This window comes from Camelus dromedarius, chromosome 4 (assembly GCF_036321535.1).
Source record: "Camelus dromedarius isolate mCamDro1 chromosome 4, mCamDro1.pat, whole genome shotgun sequence".
Taxonomy (NCBI): Eukaryota; Metazoa; Chordata; class Mammalia; order Artiodactyla; family Camelidae; genus Camelus; species Camelus dromedarius.
In genome coordinates, this window is record NC_087439.1 from 32,753,403 (window position 1) to 32,777,195 (window position 23,793).

Here is a 23,793-nt window from a genome sequence, read left to right on the forward strand (position 1 = left end):
TACATGGTTTCAGAAATAGTTAATTCCATTGCTCAAAAACTCCAACATCGTGTCATAACACATCCAAACATAGATAGCATGAGTTTCTTTTCTAATGTCTTTGTTTCTTAATCAAGGAGGAAAACATTCCCCAAAGTTTTTAATCAACTGTCGCTGGTATCCCTTCAAGCGTATTTGGTTCATACACCCACCTCTAGGCCAGTTGTTATCAGGAAGGAAATATGATGAGTGGCTAATCCCAGTCCACTGAAGTGGGTCCTTCAGTCCTAAGCATATCTTAACACCATTTGGATAATGTTAGAAAGGAAAGGATGAAAGAGGAAGTAGTTTTAGAGATAACCAGCATTGTGTATTGCCCCTTCATCCAATCATACCTCATTTGATTGCAGTTTTTGCTTTATTGCACTTTGCAGATATTGTGTTCTTTACAAATTGAAATTTTGTGGCCACCCTGTGTTGAGCAAGTCTATAGGCTCCATTTTTCAAGGGCATTTGCTTACTTTGTGTCTCTGTGTCACACTTTGATAATTCTCAGAATACTTCAAAGCCCACATAAGATGGCAAACTTAACCAATAACTGTTGTGTGCGTTCTGACTGCCCTGCCACCCAGCCGTTCCCCCATCTCTCTCCCTCCCCAGGCCTCACTACTCCCTGAGACACAACAATATTGAAATTAGCTCAATTAACAACCCTACAGTGGCCTGTAAGTGTTCAGGTGAAAGGAAGAGTTGCTTATCTTGAAAGCCAAGAAAGGCTGAAATCTAGGCCTCTTGTCCTAAATGGCTACCCAAGTTATGAATGGAAAGAAAAAAATTCTTGAAGGAAATGAAAAGTGCTACTCCAGTGAACACATGATGATACGAAAGTAAAACAGCCTTACTGCTGATATGCAGAAGGTTTTAGTGGTCTCTGTGGAAGATCAAACCAGCCACAATATTCTCTTAAGCCAAAGCCTAATCCGCAGCAAAGCCCTAACTGTCTTCAGTTCCGTGAAGGCTGAGAGAGGTGAGGAAGCTGCAGAAAAAGTCTGAAGCTAGCAGAGGTTGGTTCATGAGATTTAAGGAAAGAAGTCCTTTCCATAACATCAAAGTGCAAGGTAGAGCAGCCAGTTTTGATGCAGAAGCTGTAGAAAGTTACCCAGCAGATCCAGCTAAGATAATTAATGAGGCTGGCTATGCTAAACAACAGATTTTCAATGTAGACAAAACAGCCTTATATGGAAGATGTCATCTAAGACTTTTCATTGCTAAAGAGAAGAAGTCAGTGCCTCGCTTCAAAGCTTCAAAGGTCAGGCTGACTCTCTAGACGGGCTAATGCAGCTGGTGACATTAAATGGAAGCCACTACTTAGGTACCATTCCAAAAATCCTAGGGCCCTTAAGAATTGTACTAAATCTACTCTGCTTCTGCTTTATAAATGGAACAACAAAGCCTGAATGACAGTATATCTGTTAACAACATGGTTTACTGAATATTTTCAGCCCACTGTTGGGAACTACTGCTCAGGAGAAGATACCTTTTAAATATCGCTGCTTATTGACAAGCACTTGATCAACCAAGAGCGCTGATGAAGATGCTCTTGGGTCTGACGAAATTCAGGTTGTTTTCATGCCTGCTAACCCAGCGTCCTGTCTACCGCCCATGGATCAGGCGTAACCTCAACTTTCAAGTCTTATTCTTTGAGATACACTTTTTGCAAGACTGTGGGTGATGTAGTGATTCCTGTGATGGATTTGGGCAAACTCAATTGAGAACCTTCTGGAAAGTATTCATCATTCTAAATGTCATTAATAATATTCCTGATTCGTGGGAGAAGGTCAAAATGTCAGCCTTAACAGTAGTTTGAAAGAACTATTCCTACCCTCACAGACAACCTTCAAGAATTCAAAACTTCAGTGTGGGATGTAACTGCAGATGTGGTGGAAATAGCAGGAAAACTAGAATTAGAGATGGAGCCTGAAGATGTGACTGAATTGCTGTAATCTCATGATAAAACTTTAGTAGGTGACGAGTTGCTTGTGAAGCGCTCCTGGTGAATATGCTGCGAAGATTGTGGAAATGACAGCAAAGGATTTAGAATATTACATAAACTTAGTTGACAAATGAGTGGCAGGGTTTGAGAGGATTGACTCCTATTTTGAAAGAAGTTCTGCTGTGGGTAAAATGCTATCAAACAGCATTGTTTGCTACAGAAAAATTGTTCACAAAAGAAAGAGTCAATGATATGGCAAACTTCACCGTTGGCTTATTTTAAGAAATTGCCATGGCCACCCTAACCTCCGGCAACCACCACCCCGATCAGTCAGCAGCCATCAACATTGAGGCAAGCCCCTTCTCCAGCAAAACGATTATGACTCTCTGAAGGCTCATGGTATTTAGTATAAGTGAGCAGTAAAGTATTTTTAATGAAGGTATATGCGTTTTTAAAACATAATGCTATTACACACTTAATAGACTACAATATAGTATAAACATAACTTTCATACATGTTGGGAAACCAAAAACTTTCTGTGCCTCACTTTACAGCAATATTTGCTTTATCACAGAGCTCTGAAACCAAACCTGCAACATTTCCAAGTTAGACCTGTGTTCTGTTTTCTCCACTGCTACGGCGGATGGCCTGTCTCTATACCTATTAAAGATCAACCCCTCCACTTATCCTCTGGATCCCATCTCCTCTTGCTTGCTCAAGGCTTTTATCTCTCAAATAACCACTGTTTCCTTTGCATCAGCAAGTTCTCCCTTTCTAATTGATGACCCCACTAACATACAAATATGCTATATTATTTCTTAGTTGAAAAATTCTTCCTTTTGATCTGAAGATCCCCACCAATGACACCAGAGAAACATTTTTGAAAGTGTCGTGTGTCATCCCTTTCTTCACTGTCTCTTTATTCCCTCCAATCAGATTAAACTACTGGTAATCTGTATTACATTTTAAGCAGTTTTATTTGTTAAAATTATTATATTACTGTGGTTTATGCTCATCATAAGTGCTTTGAATGTGTTTCCCTAAGTTCCGTTGACTTTCTTTTCTTACATGCGTCTTTGTTATTTCACAATAGCTTCCATTATTTCAATTAGTCCCAAGCAGAAAAAAGAGAACGGGGGAGAGAGAATTGAAGAATAAGGAGAAGATAATGAGTATATGAAAAAGATCAGCAAAATTCTTAGAAGAGTATAGGAAAGGATGAGGTGAAGGGAAGACATCCTTGTATCAGGGACTATCAGGGCCAATGGCTTTAGAGAGTAGTGACCTTTTATTAAATCAATGCAGAATATCATTTACATCTTTGTGGACTCCAATTTGTCTAATAAAATGTCTTGCTTATAAATAGGTACAAAACAGTTATTTGTCCATTTAAAATTTTCAAACTGTAGAGTATTTTCAGACAGGCTAACCATACATCACATGTGATTTGCACATCCACTTGGAGAGGCAGGTGGAAAAAGAATGATTTTTCTTTGTTTTACTATGTGTGTAACTTGGGGCCAGTCATTTAATGTCTCTGATCTCTAATTTCATCATCACTAAAATGGGTATAAAGGCCCAGATTAGTAGGGCTTTAGTGAGGATCGAATTAATTTAGCACCAAGCACATAGCAAGCATATTTGTGTTGTCTGTTAACTCTGCTATCTTTATAATTTCAAAGAGAGGGAAACTGATGTTCATAAAGGTTAGAATTACCTGACTGGAGAATGATGAGTTCTTGACTGACATCCAGGTATTTTCATTTCTCAGTAATCTTTCCACTTTACCACATTGTTGGATTCAGTGGGTATCACTTAGCATGGATTTAAACGTAAATTCAATTCTAGGCAAAACTTTTATTTTATTTTGTGAGACTGACATTTATTTGTCTTCTTCCCTGACAGTGAGAATTAAAAAACTGATTAGCTTTACTTCCATTCACTGGCTGCTGAGAAGCTGAATCAAATCTAAAGTGTAATCATAGCAATTATCTGTCTTTATGGCCTTTATCTTCATTGCCTTATCTATGTCTTATTTGTATTCTGCTTTTCCCTGGTAATTACGTTTTACATATATTTTCTTATTAGCTGCCCTTCTGAATTTCTTAGAAGAATTACTCACCATTGTTGAACAAATAAATCTCTGCTGCTACCATTGTTGGAAGTTGCAACATAGAGTTGCTCATGTGAGAAGTAGATAAATTGCAAGCCAAAGCCAACAATTTGAAGCTTGCACCCTTGTGGCTCTTTATTTAGGGCTCATAATTAAAACCATTATTTGTTTTCTCTGTCTGTGATGTCTTAATATATGCAGAATAGTTCTTCCAATTGTCAGTTACACAAGCCTTTTTTGTTTCTCAGGCTCAGCTGCTCTGGGGGACAACAGTCTTTCTTTTGAAGTGCTCGCACCAGGGTTCTCCAAAACTAACACATTTGCCACAGAGCCTCTGCGTCTTTTCAATCTCCATCTCTTTTTAAATTGAGATATACATATAGTAAGGTGTATAAAGTATATTACTCTTAATTAGGCAGTTTAAGAATTATTTGTGTGTTTACGTCCTTTTAACCACCACCCAGATCAAAATACAAACATTTCCAGCTCTTCATAGATTCCTTTGTGCCTCTCTTTTCTGTACCACCTGTCCTAGTAGATAACCACCATTCTGACTTCTGTCGTCATCAGTTTTGCCTGTTCTCAAACTTCTCTATAAATGAAATCATACGTGCAGTCTGAGCCCTTTTGTGCATCTGGCTTTTTTTTCCACCTCACCTCTCTCTGAGATTCATCGATGTTTTTTCCTGTGCCTGAATTTGGCTGCTGTTTGTTTGTTTGTTTGTTTGCTATACCTGTAAATGGCTCTATTTTGCTGATACAACAGATTATTCTATTTTATTGTTCTGTCTTATTCCATTGTATGAAGACACCTCCATGTATATAGCCATTCTTCTTTTGCTGGGCATTGGGTTGTCTCCAGTTTGGGGGTATTATGAGAAAAGCCACTTTGAACTTTGTATATTGGGTGTAAATCCATCTAGGTATTTATGTGATGTAGAAGAGGCAAAATTATAGAAACATACAGTATATTGCTTTCCTTCACACCTGGGTTTTTTTGGTTATGAATCTCCTCAGTTCTTTGTAGAAAAATGATAAAGATGAAAGTCTTGCAAAGGAAGAGGAAAAGACCTAAAATACCAGTTGGAAGGATAGAAATAGAAGACTTTCACTTACTGCTAAAACTATTTCTCTACATGATTTCTTCAGAATCACAAAACTAATACAAATTTTAGTTTTCTTTACACCTCATTTTACCTTACTTTCTTTGCCCCCGCCGCATAATTGAGGGGGCAAAGGCTTATTTTGCCATCTCCTACAGATTATTTTCCTCCCCAGTCCCAGTTTATATTTCTTTCTCTTCAATGTTGCCCCCTTACTCCTTTGCTGATCTGAAGTGGAGACAGAGGATGCCCAGTGGTTTTCCCAATCTGTTCTTACCCGGAACACACTGGCAATTTCTCTCCACAATTATATACTGCTGTCTCTATGCACACAAATTGTTCCCTTTCTTATCTTATGTAAATGGTGATATCTTACAGGAATGTGATTTCAAAAGAGCCTCCAGGTTTTCTTCATCCTTACAAAACTATCTGAACCAGTTTACATCCAGACATACAGTTTTTGTGTTATCTTATTCACTGATACTACTGATAGATTAAAACACATGAAAAATTCAAAATGGTTTCCCACCTTTATCTCAGCTTTTCTCTTTTTATCTGTAAGTTTCATTTCTTATCAACGTTTTACAGAGATCTGATTTCTTGTTGGGCTCATCACCAGACTATCATTTCTTACTTAGATTAGAGTCTGTATATGAGTTTTGAATTCTTATCTATTTTCTTTTCCAGGATTCAGAATCTAAGTATATGGTTCTCTATTATGAACCAGTGACTAATATTACCAAAGGGGAGGCAGGGAGGAGTGAACAAGTGTAACATTATCTTTCAGGATTTCTGGGGACTGAAGCATTTACATACTGATAAAATAAACGTATTATGATGTAATATAATTACATTGTTATTTTAAAATCTATTTAAAATGTTTATAGGCTATCAAGAAAACTGGACAGGTGTCCTCAATTTTCCTAAATCTTATACCTAAGCAAGTTTAAATAAATTCAGGAAAAGTGGCAGATCACCCAGGCCAATTCCCCTGCCTTAGCCAGCTCAGGCTTCCATAACAAACTGCCAAAGGTGGGTGGCTTAAACAGCAGAAACTTACTTCTCACGGTTCTGGAGAATGGGGAGTTCAAGATCAAGGTGCCAGCCAGCCAGCCAGTTCACTGCCTGGTGAGAGCTCTATTCTTGGCTTGTAGACAGCTGACTTCTAGCTGTGTTCCTACGTGATCTTGTTGCCAAGTCCAAACTCGTTCTGCTCGCCGCACAACAGGCCAATAAATCGGAAGACGAGGTGCTGGGGCAAGGAATAGCGACTTTATCGGGAAAGCCGGCAGACCAAGAGGATGGCAGACTAACGTCTTGGAGAACCATCCTGCTGTTGTCGGAACACAGGCTCCTTTTATACAGAAAATAAGGGAGGGGTGTGGCTGATTGTTGCAATCTTCTTGCTGCAGGCACTCTTTGTTCTTGCCGCCATCCCTGTGGGCAAGGTCATGGTGTCCCTGTAAACCTCCAACAAAACAGAGGTTATTCTCTACTTCAGTCTTCGCTTAGTGCGTGCATGCACGCAGAAAGAGACGGACAGAGCTCTTCCTCTTCCATGAAGCCATTAATCCCATTTTGGAAGGCCCACGTGTTGCTATAACTGCATGTTGTCGGTGGGGTCGCTCATCTGGCAGCGAGGCTGGGCCTGAAGATGCACAAAGGCTGGCTACCTGGCCATTCGGTGCTTCCCCACATCGTCTCTCTCTTGCCTTGGGGTGTCTCGTCCTTTAGTTTCTTTCTGGCTCTCTCTCCAGCAGGCTATCTGTGACTCCTCGTAGCATTGCAGCTGCCTTCCGGCAGAGAAGACAGAGCTGCCAGGCATCTTGAAGTCCAGGTCCAGAACAGGCACATCAACTCTTCCTCCACATTCTCTTTACTGAAACAAGTCACAGGCAGTTTCAATCAGGGGGTGGAGCGGGAGAGAATAGAAATAGACTCCATTTCTTGATTAGAGGAGCCACAAAGTCTCATTGCTGAGAATTGAAAGATAGGACATATCGTTGCAGCCACATCCAGAGTGTAATAAAAATCACCCAGGACCATCTCTTCTTACCCCCTGCCAATCACTGTTCCTGACTGTTTTCATTCCAATGTGCTCTCCACCCAATTTTCAAAGACCTCTGACTCGGGCTTTATGACTTCTAATCTTGACCCCGAATTCTGGCCCAGCTGATTTTTACGATGTATTAATAGACTTCATTATTTTAGAGCAGGTTTAGGTTCATCACTAAATCGAGTGGAAGGTGTAGCGATTTCTCCTGCCCCCACTCATCATAACTCCCCCATTATCAGCATCCCCCAGTGGAGCGATTCATTTGTTAGAGATGACGAACCTACGTTAACACATCACTATGTTTAGACACAAAGGCTATATTTTACACTAGGGTTCACATTTGGTGTTGCACATTCATTGAGTTTGCACAAATTTATAATGATGTATGTCTGCCCTTATAGTATCAACTGGCCCAGCTGAACTTGGTAAACACCTTTATTCTTTTGAAATACAAGCTTTACTCATTCTTTTAACTGCCTGAGGTTGAAAATTCACCCATGATAGCCGGGAGTTAGGGAAGAACTGAACAGTGTTGAAATACTTTTGCTTATCAGAAAGATTCTCCACAGGGTGAACTACAATCCAACTCCTTATAAATATTATTCATTGTTCTTAGCTCTGTGTATAAGCTCTACTTAAGTGCTAAATACAACCACCATGCTCTTCTCTAAGCTTTTGCCTGCTCTTTGCTGAACACCCCTCTCTTCTGTTATTGTTTCCAAACCCTTCACTAGCCTGATGGTTCTCTTACATATGGGCTCCATTTGGCTGATAAATCTCTTAATGGGAACACGGTTCATTTGGAGAGTCTGAACAGTACAAAATAGATAGTGTTATGTGTGCCCTTGTTCTGGACGCTGTAAATCTATCGATATTCTGGTCTTATATTAAGCTTGCGAACAAACAAAAATTCTTGGGTTTTGTTCACACTTCCTGTTCAGTCGTTTCTCCCTCATCCTAGAGTTAATGCATCCGTCTTGCAGTGCATAAACCTGGTGTGTATAAACTTAAGTGAAGTGTCTGGGGACATTTGAAGAAACTATTGAAAATTTACATTCACCTCACTCCATTCAGGTAGAGCCCCACAAAACTATTAAGGGACACATACATCTTCAAATAAAACTTTTAAATGAGAAACTCATAATTTTTAATACTGCTAAGATTTACTCCTTCAGACTCACTACTCCCCCGATATACAAAACTTGAACACTGTTAGGTAATAGCTGTAAACTACTTCATAATGGGGGCAGTGCAGATATGGTTGTTAAGTAAGGTCATTAACTCTGCATGCCTTAAAATAAGAATGTTTCCACTCTTAATAAGTTTTTGCTAAACATAATGGAGCATTTAGAAAAATGTTCTCAAATAGTTACTTGTCATAAAATCCTGAGGCAAGACTTTGTTATAGGTCTCAACTCCTATTACTGTGTCCCATTAAAATGTGCTGAGAGTTTTCTTTTGTATTCAGAAAAGCTTTTACACCTGAGATGCTTTGTTCTAATACCTATCCAAGTTTTTAATCCTACACCCTAGGAAACATTTATTTATTCCGTTAGAATGTCAATTTCTTCCTTCTGTAAAGTGGCAAGTGTGCTAGATGGAAGGTGTATACCGGTGAGCCAGGCAGCAAGTTCTATGCTTCTGTGGAGTTTACATACTTATGGGAAAAAAATAAAAAAGAATACGTGTTAGAATTTTAGATATAAGTTCTAGAAAGAAATGAAAGAGGGAATTGGAATGAAAAGTAAGGCAAAGCAAGGAGTTGTGAATAGAGGAAAGAACTAATTTGCAGGCAGTCAGGGAAGGGCCCTCTGCATCTGAGGTGCTGGTATCGGAACAGAGCCCTGACTCCTGAGAAGGAGCCTGTCTGAGAAGGAGTGTGGGCATTCAGGCCAGAGGCACAGGGTGTACAAAGGCCGGAAGGTGGATCAAATTTTGTAAGAAAGTCTCGGGGAGCCAAGGGGGGTGGGGTGGGCAGGAGCTGCGGAGGAGGAGTGAGAAAAGACAGCTCATGAAGTGACTGGTCTGCTGTGCACATATTGTTCGGCTTTTTAGTTTTAAACGCAGTGGAAACTGTAGCCGACACTGCTGGTGCCACACTTAGGCGTGTTCCTTGACCCATTTGCCAGGCTGCTTGGAGGCCTGCCATTTTTGAGCAGCATCTGCAGCACGAGACAGTTTTGTGACAAATTCAGACCGCGGTGCAGGTGGTCTTGCTGCCAGATCCACGCAATCTGGCGTAGTCCAGGGTTCTAGGCATTTCTGTGGTTAGTAATGGTCAGTAAGGGCAGCATGCAGAGTCCCAGGCAGCCCCCAGTAAGCAGTTACAAAGCAGAGTCTTTAGATGCAAGGGCATACGTTATGCAGAAGAGAAACGTTCACTGTTCAGAAACCACCTTCTGCGGTGGTATCAGGCCCTGGTAGAGCGAGAGACTCCATGGTCACCTGCCTGACCGTAGACTACCAAATGTCTGTGCGGCCGGAGTTTTCATCGTAAGTTGGTTATTCTCACCCACCCAGTTACGAGGTCTGGCAGGAACAGCAACAATCCACCACACAGGAGAAGTGCTACATTTGGGATCAGCCCTGAGCAGTTGGCTCAGAAGCCCGTGACATCCATCACACCAGTGATGCTCCCACAGTGTAATTACACATGGGGTTTAATAAGGTGTTTAAGTCCATCTGATGGAGGAGGAAAAGCCTGGCCATGTTCAAAGGTGTATTGACCCACACAAAAATTTGTACACAAATGTTCAAAACAGCATCATTTATAGTAGCCAAAGAGTGAAAACAACCCAAATGTCATCAAGTGAGGAATAGAGAAAAACATGTGATATATCCATAAGTGAAATATTATACAGCCATAAAAAGAAAGCAAGTAGTGGTACATGCCAGAACATGGATGAATCTTGAAAATATTATGCTAAGTGAAAGAAGTCAGTTACAAGGGACCACATATTATATGATTCCACTTATATGAAATGTCCAGGGTATACAAATATAGAGAGACAGAAAGCCAATTAGTGATTGCCCAGGGCTGGGGGAGATGGAAAATTTGGGGGATGCTGGATAGCAATTTTTGGGGGGAAGGATCACGAAAATGTTCTAAAATGGATTGTGATGATGAATGCACAATTTTGTGAATATACTAAAAGCCATGTTTCCAATGTGTGGGTGAATTATATGGTGCATGCTTTATATCTCAATAAAGCTATTTTAAAAGAAGATGGATTGGCTTATTAGCATGCTAAAAGTTTAAAATGGGGTACTGATACATTACAGTTCTAAGTAGTGGTGATCTTGAAAGACAGCATTGAGGGGAAAATCCTCCCAATTGGCAGAACTTTGAGCAGGATTCCTAGCTATCAATTTACAGGGGAGGGAGAAGTAGTTGAAATTAAGGTTAAACACAGATTCTTAATCAGTGGCAAATAGTTTGGTTGATTGGTCAGGGACCTCGAAGGAACTAGCCTTGAGGATCCAATGCAGTAAGGTCTGGGAAAGGAGCATGTGGATAGATCTACGGAAGTGAGCACAAAGTGTGTGGATCTTCTTGTCTCACATTAATGGCTGGCAGGAACCTCCACCAGATGAAAATCGATGGCTAGGGTGATCATCCCATGGAGATCAGCCAGCTTCTGTCCTCAGCCACTTCACTGCTTGCACAATGGACCCAAAATAGAACTTGGGAGTGAGGATGGAGAAGATGCATAGGTCCAGGGCTGATCGAGCTACTGTTGCTGAACATCCAACCAGCCTAAGGGAAAAAATCTGGGACTCCATTCTTCCAAGAGATTAACAAGTAAGGTGGAACAAGTGGATTACATCAGATTTCTTCCACCTTTGGAGGGGCATCAATTCATCATTATTTAGATGGATACATATTATCGATGTGAGTTTATCTTTCATGCCAACAGTGCCTCTACTAGCACCACTGTTCAAAGGTTCAGGGTGTTTGATTTATAAAGATAGGACCCAGCATAATACATCCTTGGACCAAGGAATCCAGTTTTTTTTTTTTTTTTGAAGGAGGTGGTGTAACAATGGGCATATAACCATGGACCACTCTTCTCCTGCCTTATACCATATCATGGAGAAGCTGGGAGATTCGTTAAACATTGGGATGGTGTGATAGACAGAATTCTAAGAGGGGTACCCAAGAGTTCTATACCCTGGTGTATATATACCTTCTCCCAATTATTCACTCAAATGCTAATCTAGGTTTTTCTGTAAAGGGATTTTGCATATGTGATTAATATTCTGAATCAGCTGATCTTAAGATAGGGAGATTATCTGGATAGATCTAATCACATGAGCCCTTAAAAGCTGTTTTCTCTGGATGGTGACAGAAGAGAAAGTTAGGGAGCGTCAAAGCACCTCAATGATTTGGTTTTGTGTTGCTGACTTGATGGAAGTTGGCAAAAAATTCAAACACCCTTGATGAGCTGAACATAGGGTCCAGATGACATCTAGCAAGGACTTTACAGGAGACTTCAGTCCTAAAACCACAAGGAGCTGAATTCTGCCAATACCCTTAATGAGCTTGGAAGTGGATTGTTTTGTCCCTGAGCCTCTAGATGAGAATTCAGCTCAACCAACACTTTAGGTTCAGCCTGTGATAACCTGAACCCAGACAAGCTGTGCTGAACTTCTTACCTACAAAAGTGAGCTTATAAATGGGAGTTGTTTTCAGCTACTAAGTTTGTGGTAACCTGTTATGCAGCTATGGAAACCTAATATACGTGGCTGCTGAAAGGTATACCTAGAATGCCAGCCTTACAGAGTTGGGGCATTCTTTTTCGAGCTGCAATATATACGTTGAATTACTGGCTATTACATGATACTGTGTCCCAGCAGGTAGACAAATTAAGTCTCATCACTTTATACTTTTTATCTCCACAACTTTAGGCTCATTCGGACTAGAGTCCCTGGTTCCAGGCGTGACATGATGGGGCCTTCCACCAGGAGATGCAGGTAAACTTCCACTAAACTTAAAACTATGATGGCCACCTGGTCATCTGTAGATCCTCACACCAGTAAAACTGCAGATAAAAAATGAAATTACTTTACTGGCATGAAGAATTGAGCCTGATTTTCATGAAGAAATAGTGAGGGCTGCTATATAATAGAGGCAAACACGGTTATGCTTGGAACTCAGAGAATTCATTGCAGCATCTCTTGTTTCTTTTTTGCCCAGTAATAGCCATGATTAGTCAACTACAACAGCCACCTCCTGTCAAATTCAGCCTGACAAGTGTGCAGTAAGCAGAGGGTCAAATCCCTAAGGGTAGAACGTAATGGTGATCTGATAGGCTATTTACCCAATGATTCTCAGCTTGGGGAAGGAAGAGAATTTTGGCAATATCTGGAGACATTTATGATCACAACTCTGCAGAAGGTGTGCTCCTGGTGTCTGTGAGTTGAGGTCAGGGGTGCTGCCTAACATCCTGCAATGCATAGGGCATCTCTTGTAACAAAGTATTATTTGTCCCAAGATGTGAATATTGCTGAGATTGAAGAACTCTGACTCAATTCAACAGAAATGCTGACTATGGTTAAATGGATGTAGAAGCTGTCGTAGAGGAAGTTGATAAATATCAGTCTCCCCCTTGGGATTAATTTTAGGAATGGACTCCTACTATTGCATCTCTATATATATAAAAAAAATGTAACAAGCCACTTTCTTGAGATTAAGTAAGTTATGAATGGGTCAGAGTGGTACAGAAGGTGCACTGTCATTTAGCTCTTGGCATTCCATCCTTGATGGAACTTAACTTTTCTAGGTGCTCAGGCCTGCCTTCAATTGCCAGTGTCTGTGACTCACTGCCTGAGTGCTCACTCGCCCGCTTGCTCACTCTCACACGCGCGTGCTCTCCCTCCCTCCCTCTGTTTCCCCCTCTTGTCCACTGGAGGCTGCTCCACGTGAATGAGCAGCAGTCAGGAAAGCTGAGGAGTTAATGCCTGCATCCCCATCCACCACCCCTTTGTGGGAACAACCTCAACAAATGCCTAAAGGGAGCTGGCTTCTTTGCTCATCCCAGTGAGATAACATGAGGCACGTGTTCCATGCTGGCTCCCAGAATTCCCTGTGGGATTCATCCCCACCTGCTCATACCAGCAGCTTGCTCAGTAATGCACCGTTCATGGCTTCTTTGCTTTTTCTATCTTATGCCCCTAGTCTCTTACTGGTGTTCATTGGGATCACATCAAATAAATTCTTTGTACTTCAACTCTTGCCAAGGACTGCTTCTGGGGAAACCCAAAGTATGACAGAGACTTTTGGAGATTTTCAAGCCAGAGAATGATATTATCTAATTGATATTTTTATACCAGTAGCTGTACTACTGTAGCTGTTTTATGACAAATGGGCAATTGAGAGGGTGAGCAGCAGTGTAAGCAAGGAAAGCAGATAGAAGGCTGTTTCAGGAGTCCAAGAGAAATTCTGGGCCCTTGGATCCAAACAGCAGCATTGGATAGGGTTACAACTGGATAGAGTAAGGATAGAGCTGGACACAGAGAAAAATGTGCAAATTTTGGCATGAATAATTAGATCTGTTCTTGAGAAAGTGAGGGAAAGGAAGCTGCTGATGCAGGGGTGCTGAGGAGACAGAACAGGGCAGACGGAAATAAGAATTTTTTTGCACATGTTCATTTGGTGAACTCTAATTTCTAAGGTTAGAAGCTGAGTAGACAGTTAAATGTGTGACTCGGGAGCTCTGAAAGAAATCAGAAAATTAACCTTGAAATAATAAACATATAAATGGCATTTAACTTATTACTTAACCTAGAAGATAGAATTTGATGGTTGATAGTTGACAAATGCTAGTTGCTAGGGAAAAAAAATGCTTATACACTATTGAACTTCAAAGAATTAGCAACTGATATTTAGAAATGTCTGTATTCTTTTATTTTGTTATTGCAGAAGTCTTAAGTTTCTCCAAATTTAGTCTAGTTGTGGGGAGTGGGTAATGAGAAAATCTGTTGGCTCTGAAAATGATGTTCAAATTTTGAGTAAACACTTCCCTCTTATGTTTTTAAAAAAGTGTAATTTAGTAGTCTGATTTTATAAATGGCAACTTTCAAAAAATTTTTTAGTAGTAAAACAATCCTTAATCATTTCACCATACTGAGACAATGACTTAATTTTTTGTATATTATCTAAAATCATATCAGAAACATTATTTTGTATTTTGATTTTTTTTATATTTTGCGTGTCTTGAAAGGTTTCTGAGTTTATCAAGTGTTTATTTTTAGAACATGTTTCTCAATCACTAGAAAATATCTCAACACATGGCTCTACTATAATTTTCTTATTGTTAGACATTAAATTTATTTACAATTTTCTATTATTATAATGGAATGTATTCTTACCAAACCTTTGACTACACCTCTGTTTATTTTCTTAGATTAGATTCCTAGAAATGAGGAAATTATTTAAGGCTGTACGGCATATGTTGTTATCATGTATTCTAAGCAGGCTGTACCAGTTTGCTACTGCCAGCTGAGTGTGTGAACATCCTTATTATTGCCAGCATTAAGTATTGCCCTGACCAGTTTCGTACAAAAGATATATAAATTTTTCACTTTAGCTGCATTTCTCTATAATCACTAAAGAGGATTAATTTTCCATATATTTTTTGCCATTTTTATTTCTTCTTTCTCATTACATGTTCTGATACTTTGCTCATTCTCCTAAGGAGAAATGTTTGTATCTATCATTTATTTGTAAAATTTTTTGCCTGACAGGAACTGTATCTCTTTTTCTGTACAAATTTGCAAAATCATCTCTATGTACCATCACCGCTTTCATTTTTGCAGTAATGACTTTGTTTACAGAAGTTACACATAATATGTAGTCAGTGTACTCTTCCTTTGATGTTTTCCTTTCTTTGTATGCTTATATGTTATTTCCATACTCTGAACAAGTAAATAGTAACCATTGTTTTCTTCTATTCACTATCTTCTAATGTCTTCATTTTATATTAAAATTTCAGTTGAAATTTTAATTCAACTGAAAATAAATTTGGTTTCAAGTGTGATATGTAAAATAATCTCAGATTTTTTTTTTTCCTAACACCATGTATTTATTAATCATTACAAATTTAAAGCCAAAACAGAGTCTATTTCACAACAATTGGCTTTATTTAGTTGATTTATAGTATATCCCCATTTATGTTTTGGGGTATTGTTTATGATGAATTTTTATGTTCATAATATAAAACCACTTTTATTATGTTTGTTGATTATCTTTGCCAATTTTTTTCTTTTTAATTACAGCTGAACTTTAAAGTACTTCACATTACCATCATTCTGCCACCCCAATCCACTTATTTATTTATTTTTATTGAAGTACAGTCAGGTCAGTTTACAGTGTTGTATCAATTTCTGGTGTGCAGCATAATGTTTCAGACATACATATACATACACATATGCCTTTTAATACTCTTTTTTGTTTTAGGTTACTATAAGATATTAAATATAGTTTCTTGTGCTACACGGTATAAACTTGTTGTTTATCTGTTTTATATATAATAGTATCTCCAAATCTCAAATTCCTGTTTGTTTATTTATTTCCCATCCATGTAGAGCCATAGATATACTTGGGGGAAATGGGCATCTGTTGTACCGTTTACTATGCTGTTGTCTCTTGGACCCAGCCCCAGTCTTCTACAGCCTGCTCTGTGATGCTTGAGCTGGGCTCTACAAGCCACATTTCCTCTCTGCTCGCTGCTCTGTGTCAGATTCTTAGAGAGCCGCTACAAGGCAGGAAGAAGGTCTAGACACTTGCTCCCTCGCATCCTCCTCCTGTGGGCTCCAGGTCCACTTCTGCTCCTGGGAGCATCTCCCGAGCAACGCTTCTCCCCTTTGGTAGCAGCAGCTCCTTCCTGTAGCAGCAAGTGTATTCATTTTGCAGATTTTCCAACCCTCACACAGTCAGCCTAACCCCGCCCTCTCACTGACCCCAGCACCAAGCGCCAAGGCCCCCTCCTCAGGGGCCTTTCTGTGAGATCTCCTCCTCAGACTTCCGAGGATTAATAAACCCAACTTCTTCCCTTTGTTTCCTCAGTGCTAGGACTGGTAACTTCTTCTGAAATTGCAATCTTTATGAATTACTCATTTTCCTTTTTACCTCAGTCATCTAGTTAAGAGCTTTATATCTTTCTTTTCTCATTGGGTTGATTTGTTTCCTGACGGGATTCTGAATAAAAACTGGAACAGCAAAGCACCCTCCCCTGTATTAGTCACTGTTCTCCAGAGAAACAGTACCAATAGGATGTACACTCACATGGGATTATATACGATTATGAGGTGGGCAAGTCCCGAGATCTGCAGGGTGAGTCAGCGAGCTGAAGGCCCAGGAGGCACGAGGTGTTGTTCCTGTGTGAAGGCTGGCCAGCTGGAGACCCAGGGAGAGCCAGGGTTTCAGTTCAAGTCAATCAGTCAGGAAGAATTTGCTTTTCTTAGTCTATTTAAATGCTACTCTCATGCAAAAACACCCTCACACAAACACCCAGAATGTTTGATCTGGGCAACCCAATGCCCCATGAAGTTGACATGTAAAATTAACCATCACATCCACATTTATTGACTTTTTTCAAGTCTTTCAACAATTTCATAGTTATATTTGTATGTTCTAAATTATGTATTTCTACTTAATTATGAAGTATTTTATATACTGTTTGTATGCAGGGAGCAGCTTTCCAATATACTTTCTAGTAGGTTATTGGTACAAAAAAGGAAAACTTTATTTCCATTTTCATTTTAAGTGTTTCTTTTCCTGAAATTAATGAAAGAAGAAAACTGTATATTGAGAGGATAATTATGTTTCTCACATAGTATGTATTAAAAGCCTATGCTAGCATAAATTGAAACTACCTGCTTAATCAATGCTTGAACAACCTGACTAGGTGAGGGTCTATATCGTAATACACATTCATGGGAAAAAATAGGGGCAGCACCATGGAGACAAGTAAAGACAGGAAATGTCACAGGAGGCATTACTAAAAATGGCAAATTATTTCGAAAAGAAATGCTGTTTATAGTGAATTACAAATGTTATTGGTGGATGTGATCCGTGAAGGCATAAAAGAAAATGTCATGTTTTCAATATGAGATCCTTGATTGGTCAATTTTGCCATAATCAAAACGAGTTTAAAAATAAATGGAGTTTTTATGGGGTGTACGTTGTTCAGAGAATTAGGTATAGTGGGGTGAGGGCTCTTCATTTTGACTCAGATGCTTATCCAGAGAGTATGATTAGCATAAAATGAAAGTTGGGGGTTTTATTTAGAGAATGGCAGAGTTGATTTTGCTGACAGATTTCAGTGTGATAAACGTCATTGATATTGTGTTGTAGTCCTTCATTTCAACCAAAGTCAAAATGAGGGAATTAAATTAAACTGAGCCAGAATTTGGATTAGGTAGGAGAACTTGCATTAGAAGAGTAGTATATTTATGAATAGTATATTTATATAACGTATTTGTAATATATTTCTTTTGCTATGTCTTTCTTTAGGGTAGGGATAGGCAAACCTTCTCTGTGCAGGGTCAGAGAGAAAACGTTTAGGCTCTGTGGGCCAGTCAGTCTTTGTCACAGTTACTCACAACTCTGACTCTATCGTGTGAAAACAGCCACAGACAATATTAAACGGGTATAGCTGTGTTCTGGTGAAACTTTGTTTACAATAACAGGCAGCAGGCCAGATTTGGGTCGTGGGTTGTAGTGTGCCAACCCCTGCTTTAGAAGATTAGAAGCAGAGAATGTAAAATCAGCTTTCCACGGAGAAACATTTGGGGCTTCAGCAGCTATTAAAATATGGTGAGAGCTCAGGGGTTCTGCACCACCAAGCCTTCTGTTCACGTGAGCCCCTGAGCTCTGGGTGCTGCTGGCCAGCTGTACCCTGCCAGCTTCTGACTTAGCACCCTGAAAAGGGTTGTGTGATTCCTAAGTCCCATTACTGATAAAAGTCATTGAATATTCCTCCGAGGGAATTTTTTCTTTTGTTCCTTAAACAGATTCAGGTTTGTTTTCATTACGATAAATTAACTGTGTTCATATCCTGGCCTGCCTATCGTCACCCTCTTGGAAGGGAAATTGCATCACCTATTGCTTCTGTTAATTATTTTCTGTAAAAGTGAGGGTGGCTGTATTTTCTGTTCTAAAGCCACCCTCACTTTCAAGATGAGCAGAGTGTGGTGTATTCTTGAGACGCTCAGTCTCAGGCTTGCCACTGTGTTATGATATACTTAATGTGACCAGATGAGATAAACTAGGAGATGCAAATTAGAAAGCTCCCAGAGGCCAGGCAGATAATGTAAAAGACTGAAGGAGGTCAGAGTGACAAGTGATTCACTTTCTGCTGCTTAGACTCTCTCCTCTAAAATAACCCAATGCATAAAGACAAAGCTAAAAGGCAAAAGAATTTCAGCTTCCTGTGAGACACAACTGGGAGAGGTAGCAGCCTGAACATGAAAGCTCTGTCTAGGGGGCTGTAGCTAATCAGCCCCAAGTAATTGCTACTGTGAAGAAAAAAAAAATCTAGTGTTGACAGAACGTCTGTTTTTTTGTTTTGTGTTTTTTTAAGGGATGGTAAAAATTAGGATTTTTTTTTTTGGTAAGTTTCCCAATTTTTAAATGTTGGGAGTTAATTCAATTTTTAAAACCCTGTGATGGGGCCAACAATGCTATGGGCTTAAATCAAAACAGATCTGATAGCTTAAAATAACCCTTGAGCCACTATTTACAACTTCTGTAGTAGAGAGCAGTTTTCTTTTTGGAGAATTTAAATCTGGAAACATAAAGAGGCATATAACAGGCTTGCAGAAGAGGCGTAATAGGAGGAAAGAAACTGACAGAAAATGAGACAGAATCAGGGCCTTGGCAAAATGAAATCATCTGTACCTTGAACACAGGCTGTGCCTAGTAAATGTTTGCTTTTCAAATTGAAGAAATTGAATAAACAAATCTTCAAGTTAAATATTTGAGCTACCATAAAGTATGAGTAAGCAGAGGAAGTCAATTGGCAGTAAGTCAATTGAGAGAAGAGCAGAAAAGACATGCAAAGGAAAATAGAAACTCAGCGGGAGATCACTTCCTCCAAGAGAGAAGAGGGAGGAGAATCTGGTCACTGGAGTTGCCTCTTTTCCTGATGCTTTTTCATTTTAGTTTTGGGCTTTTACCACCTGTAAACTTACAGCAGTCTTCTTACCCTGGGCTAACCTGAGTGGATTTCTTTTCTTTATAATTAAAGGAATCTTAACCAAGCATATAACATTATTGAGTATATCTGGTTGTTGTAAAATCAGTGACTATAGGACCATGGTGGTTAATCTTTGTGTGGTCTAAAGAAAGCTCATAGGCAGAATATGTGCAACTCCCACATATTCATCATCCAGTGATGTACACTGTTGTCAGTTAATTTAAGATTATAAAGGTTGTTACCTGTCACTCAAAGACTGATGCAATCTTTAGTGCAAGTGATACTTTGAATAATTAGAACATGATTCAAAGAAAGAAACAAGTACTGAAAAAAAAATAGTGAAAGAGGGTTTGGTTACATGCTAAACAGAATATTTTCAATTTCATAGTTTCTGGTAAACTGGAATCTTAAGTTATTTTTTCCATTTAAAAGACATTGTAATTCCTTTAAATTGAAATTATAAGTTTGAATCCTGCTTTCAAAATATGTAAATGCTTTGCTGTCCACTAAGTCTATGCCTCAAAATATAAAAGAGAATATCCAGCTTTCTCATATATATCATTATTTTAGTGCTATCATTTCATGTCATATTAAAATATTTTAAATATACATTTCAAGGACAAATTTTAGAAACTAATAGATTAACTCAGATTTTGATGGGTAGTGAGGCCACTTGTTCCACATGACTTGGGGCAATTTGGCCACTCTAAGGTTGAATATCAGATTAATCTACACTAGGTAACACATGTCCATTTTAGTCATTCAACTTTTTGGAACAGTGAACTTAGCCAGAACACTGAATTTGCCTTAATGTGTTGAATATAATAAGGCAATACAGATTGATCTTTCGTACCGATCCTGGGTTAGATAAAATAATTTTAGTGATGTTAATTCTAGACTTTCATTTCTAGTTGGCAAATTATCAAAAGATATCTGGAGAAAACATGCAGCTTTAGCTGTGGCTTCAACATCTGAGTACAATGAAGGTGACATAACACATGAAGAATCTATTGATGTGATAAGACAAGAAAAAAGTATTAATTATAAATTTTTATTTTAATCATAAAACCATTTTACAATATTTTTGAACTTGAAATCCACATATCTTAACAGATGACTCATAATTTGTAGCTTTATTGGATGCTGAACTTTTCTTGAACTATTCTGAAATGTACTTTTTTATTATTTTTTAAATCAATGATAAATTTGGAAACTGGAAAATCTGGGTCTGAGTTAGATGGACTCTCTCTTCTGAACCACTATGGAGTCATTGGATGTTCATGAACTAAGAAACTCACAACTTCAAGACACGGAGTAAATAAAACATTATTTTTAGGTTAGTAAATGTACTGACACAGTCATGAAAATCTATAAACAAATTTGCCACTAGAAGATGTCTTAGTCATGGGGAGAACATGGCTTAAAACATTTCATTCAAAAAGAGGTGGGAGAGGGGATGGGGGAGTTAGTCTTGGCAGGTGACTGTGCTAATTCTCTGCTGTCACTTACTGTGCTTGGCAGATACAGCTATTGCTTGTTAGTTAACTTGCATTTTTCTATGTAAATTTGCCCCAATACATTGAAGAACCTTATTTACAAATAGAAAAATACATATACAAATAATATAGCAAATAATATAAATCCACAGGCAACAGAATCGTATTGAATTGTTTTGGATACATTGTTTTTCTCAAGGTTTTGCAAATGTTTGGCATTATGTAATTATTATCCAAAAATGATTTACGTAAGTTTACATTTACAATTAAAACTACATGCTAAGAAACAAAAGTAGGAATATGTGACATTATGTGAGAGTGACTGACCTTACGAACTTTCTTGTGAATCAGATCATTCTGTGTAATCTGTGCAGTAAAATCAATAACTCTTCAGAAAGCAATATTCTGTTCATACTGAGAAGCAGAAATTGTTGACTAGAGAACCACAGATTTCTGAGCTTTCAGTTAAAGACATGGTTTCTGTGTGTATTGAGGTCCAAGCAGAAAAAAAGATGGTGCATGCAATTGGGTAATTTGAAAAGAAGCTTAATAAAGAGCAAAACAGAGGTAAACAACTGGGATAGTGCAATACCCTGAGGCTTGTAACAGCAATTTTTAACAGTGATGTGGTGAGGACTGCCTGGCAGAAAGTATAACCTTAAGCAAAAAATAGAGTCTGCCCAGAGTGACGGTGGAGGGAGGCAATTCAAGGACTACGTACCTTGACCTCACTCTCCTTCTCTCTGGTCTCCTGATACTGTTGCCCACTGGGTGAAGTCGACCCAAAGCCTTTCACACCACAGTGCAGGATACAGAAGTGGTAAATCAGCTGAAGAGGTAAATCAGAGGTGTTCAACGCAGATTCTAATCTCTTACATCTCAGCCTTTGTGTGTGTGTAAAGTTACTTATCCTTTCTAAATCTGATCACTCTTTCCTTTCAAATACCATCTCTTACAGTTCCACACTATCTTGATTCTCTGAACACAACTTCAGAACCAGCCGTGCTTTAATTTGCAAGGTTTTATGCTTCTTGGTGGAATATATTTAGTGTCATAACAATTTAAAGGTTTACTTTCAATTACTCCTAATTTTTATATGCTTTTATGACCCTGACTACTTAAGTCTCGGCAATTAACCTAACCTTTAAGTAAAAAGGCTCTCTAGTAAGAACTTTAGCTATTCAATATTTTCCTTCCTATAATGGAATTCTTTTGAACCTCAGATCATTTCTCCACTTTTCATTTTGTTTCATATGTAAAATTTTTCACCACCTTTAAAAATTTTTAGATATTTAGCTAAAACAATCTATTTTATAATCATTTTAAAATGCAAAATCCAGCATAATTCTAATTTATTTTGAGATACTTACCATGAAAATTATTTTCAAAGAATATGAATGAGTGACTAATATTGATTGAACACTCTAAGTAAAGCAGATTTTGAGTTAGACATTTTATATGTATTATTTAAATTTATGCAATCCTCATATTACATTACATAAATATTAAACAATGATTTAACCAAAAAGGAAACTGAAGAGTAAAGATATTATATCCTAGATCACGTAAGTAATAAGTAGTCAGGCCAGGATTTGAGCAGATATCCGTCTCATCTCATAGCTGAAACACTTCCTGAAATACTCAGCTCTTCCCTTTCTCTGATAATCTTTACTATACAAGATGTGCCTATGTTATGAGAAGATCACACGAGCATCTGTGTTATGGTTAGATTTAAAGTTTAAAGTAGAACATCTGTAAGTACGGAATTATAATGAGGTCCTTGTTTCATAAGTGGTCTGTGCCTGTAACAATGTATTTTCAGATCTAAAAAGTTCAAGTCAACACTCAAAACAAAGTACTCAAAAGATGATGTTTACATTTTTTTAATTTTCATTGTGGACATATATCAGGTTTACAATTTAAGCTTGTTGATCCAAAAGAAAACAAATGGGGCAAGTACAAAACTCTTAGAGAATGTGTTTTCCTATACAAAAGAAAACACAGGGGATGCAGGGGAAGAGGGTAGAAGTTTAGAGAGATTAAATTTTCAATAATGGTAAAATAGCTTCTTGAGGAACAACTGTGTCCTCCAAGAACAACTAGAAAAGATGAGAAAACAAAAGCAAAACAAAACGTGACCCACATCAGAGGACTAACAAGGTAGCCAGAAGGTGAAGGAACAGAAACAAATTGAAATAAGCCTAGCATTTAATCCCATTTTCTTTTAAAATTATTTGCCCCAAAATTCATGACATGCAGAGCTGAAAGACCAAGAAGTTAAAACACAAAGAGGTACTTAATGAATTAGAAACTGAGTGGATTTTCAGCAGTCTCACAAGCTGATGAAACAAATATTGGAGAACAGAGGGTATCAAAGAGCAGAGGTCCTGGATAGTACTCAAGGTGTACACTTAGGATCTTGGAAGTGTCACAGCCTGAGAGAAAGTATGACCTGAAAATACACCAGCTCTCACAAAGGGCTGGAAAAAACTTCAAACTAACTCAGTCCCCAACTGGATGGTCATCTTTTCTTACTCAGACTGCCTGCAGTAAAGCAGAAATAGGTATTTTTTTTTTCTTCTGGAAAAAGATTACATTAGTTAGAACCTCAGTTAAATTTTTATTTTTTTTATATATAAGAACTGGCATAGAATGAAAAATAAAAATATCAAGACTGCCAAAAGAAGGGAAAATTATTTAAAAAATCAGAGAAAACAGTAGAAAAATAGTCCAACAGCTAATTCAGATTTTGGAGTAATGATACATGGACTTTAATATAACTGAGATTAAGGTGTCCTAGAAAATGTATGACAAAATTGAAAATATCAATTCAGAAACTGGAATATATAAACT

The 23,793-nt window shown here is 38.4% G+C and overlaps 1 long non-coding RNA gene across 1 annotated transcript in view; it reads left to right on the top strand.

Moving 5' to 3' along the window:
• The window catches only part of LOC135321209 (uncharacterized), a 192,205-nt gene extending 180,006 nt beyond the window's left edge, over positions 1-12,199 (top strand). Inside the window, exon 3 of the long non-coding RNA XR_010380774.1 lies at positions 12,153-12,199. This is a non-coding gene — a long non-coding RNA (uncharacterized LOC135321209). The remainder of the gene's footprint in view (positions 1-12,152) is intronic.
• The last annotated feature ends 11,594 nt before the right edge of the window (positions 12,200-23,793 follow it).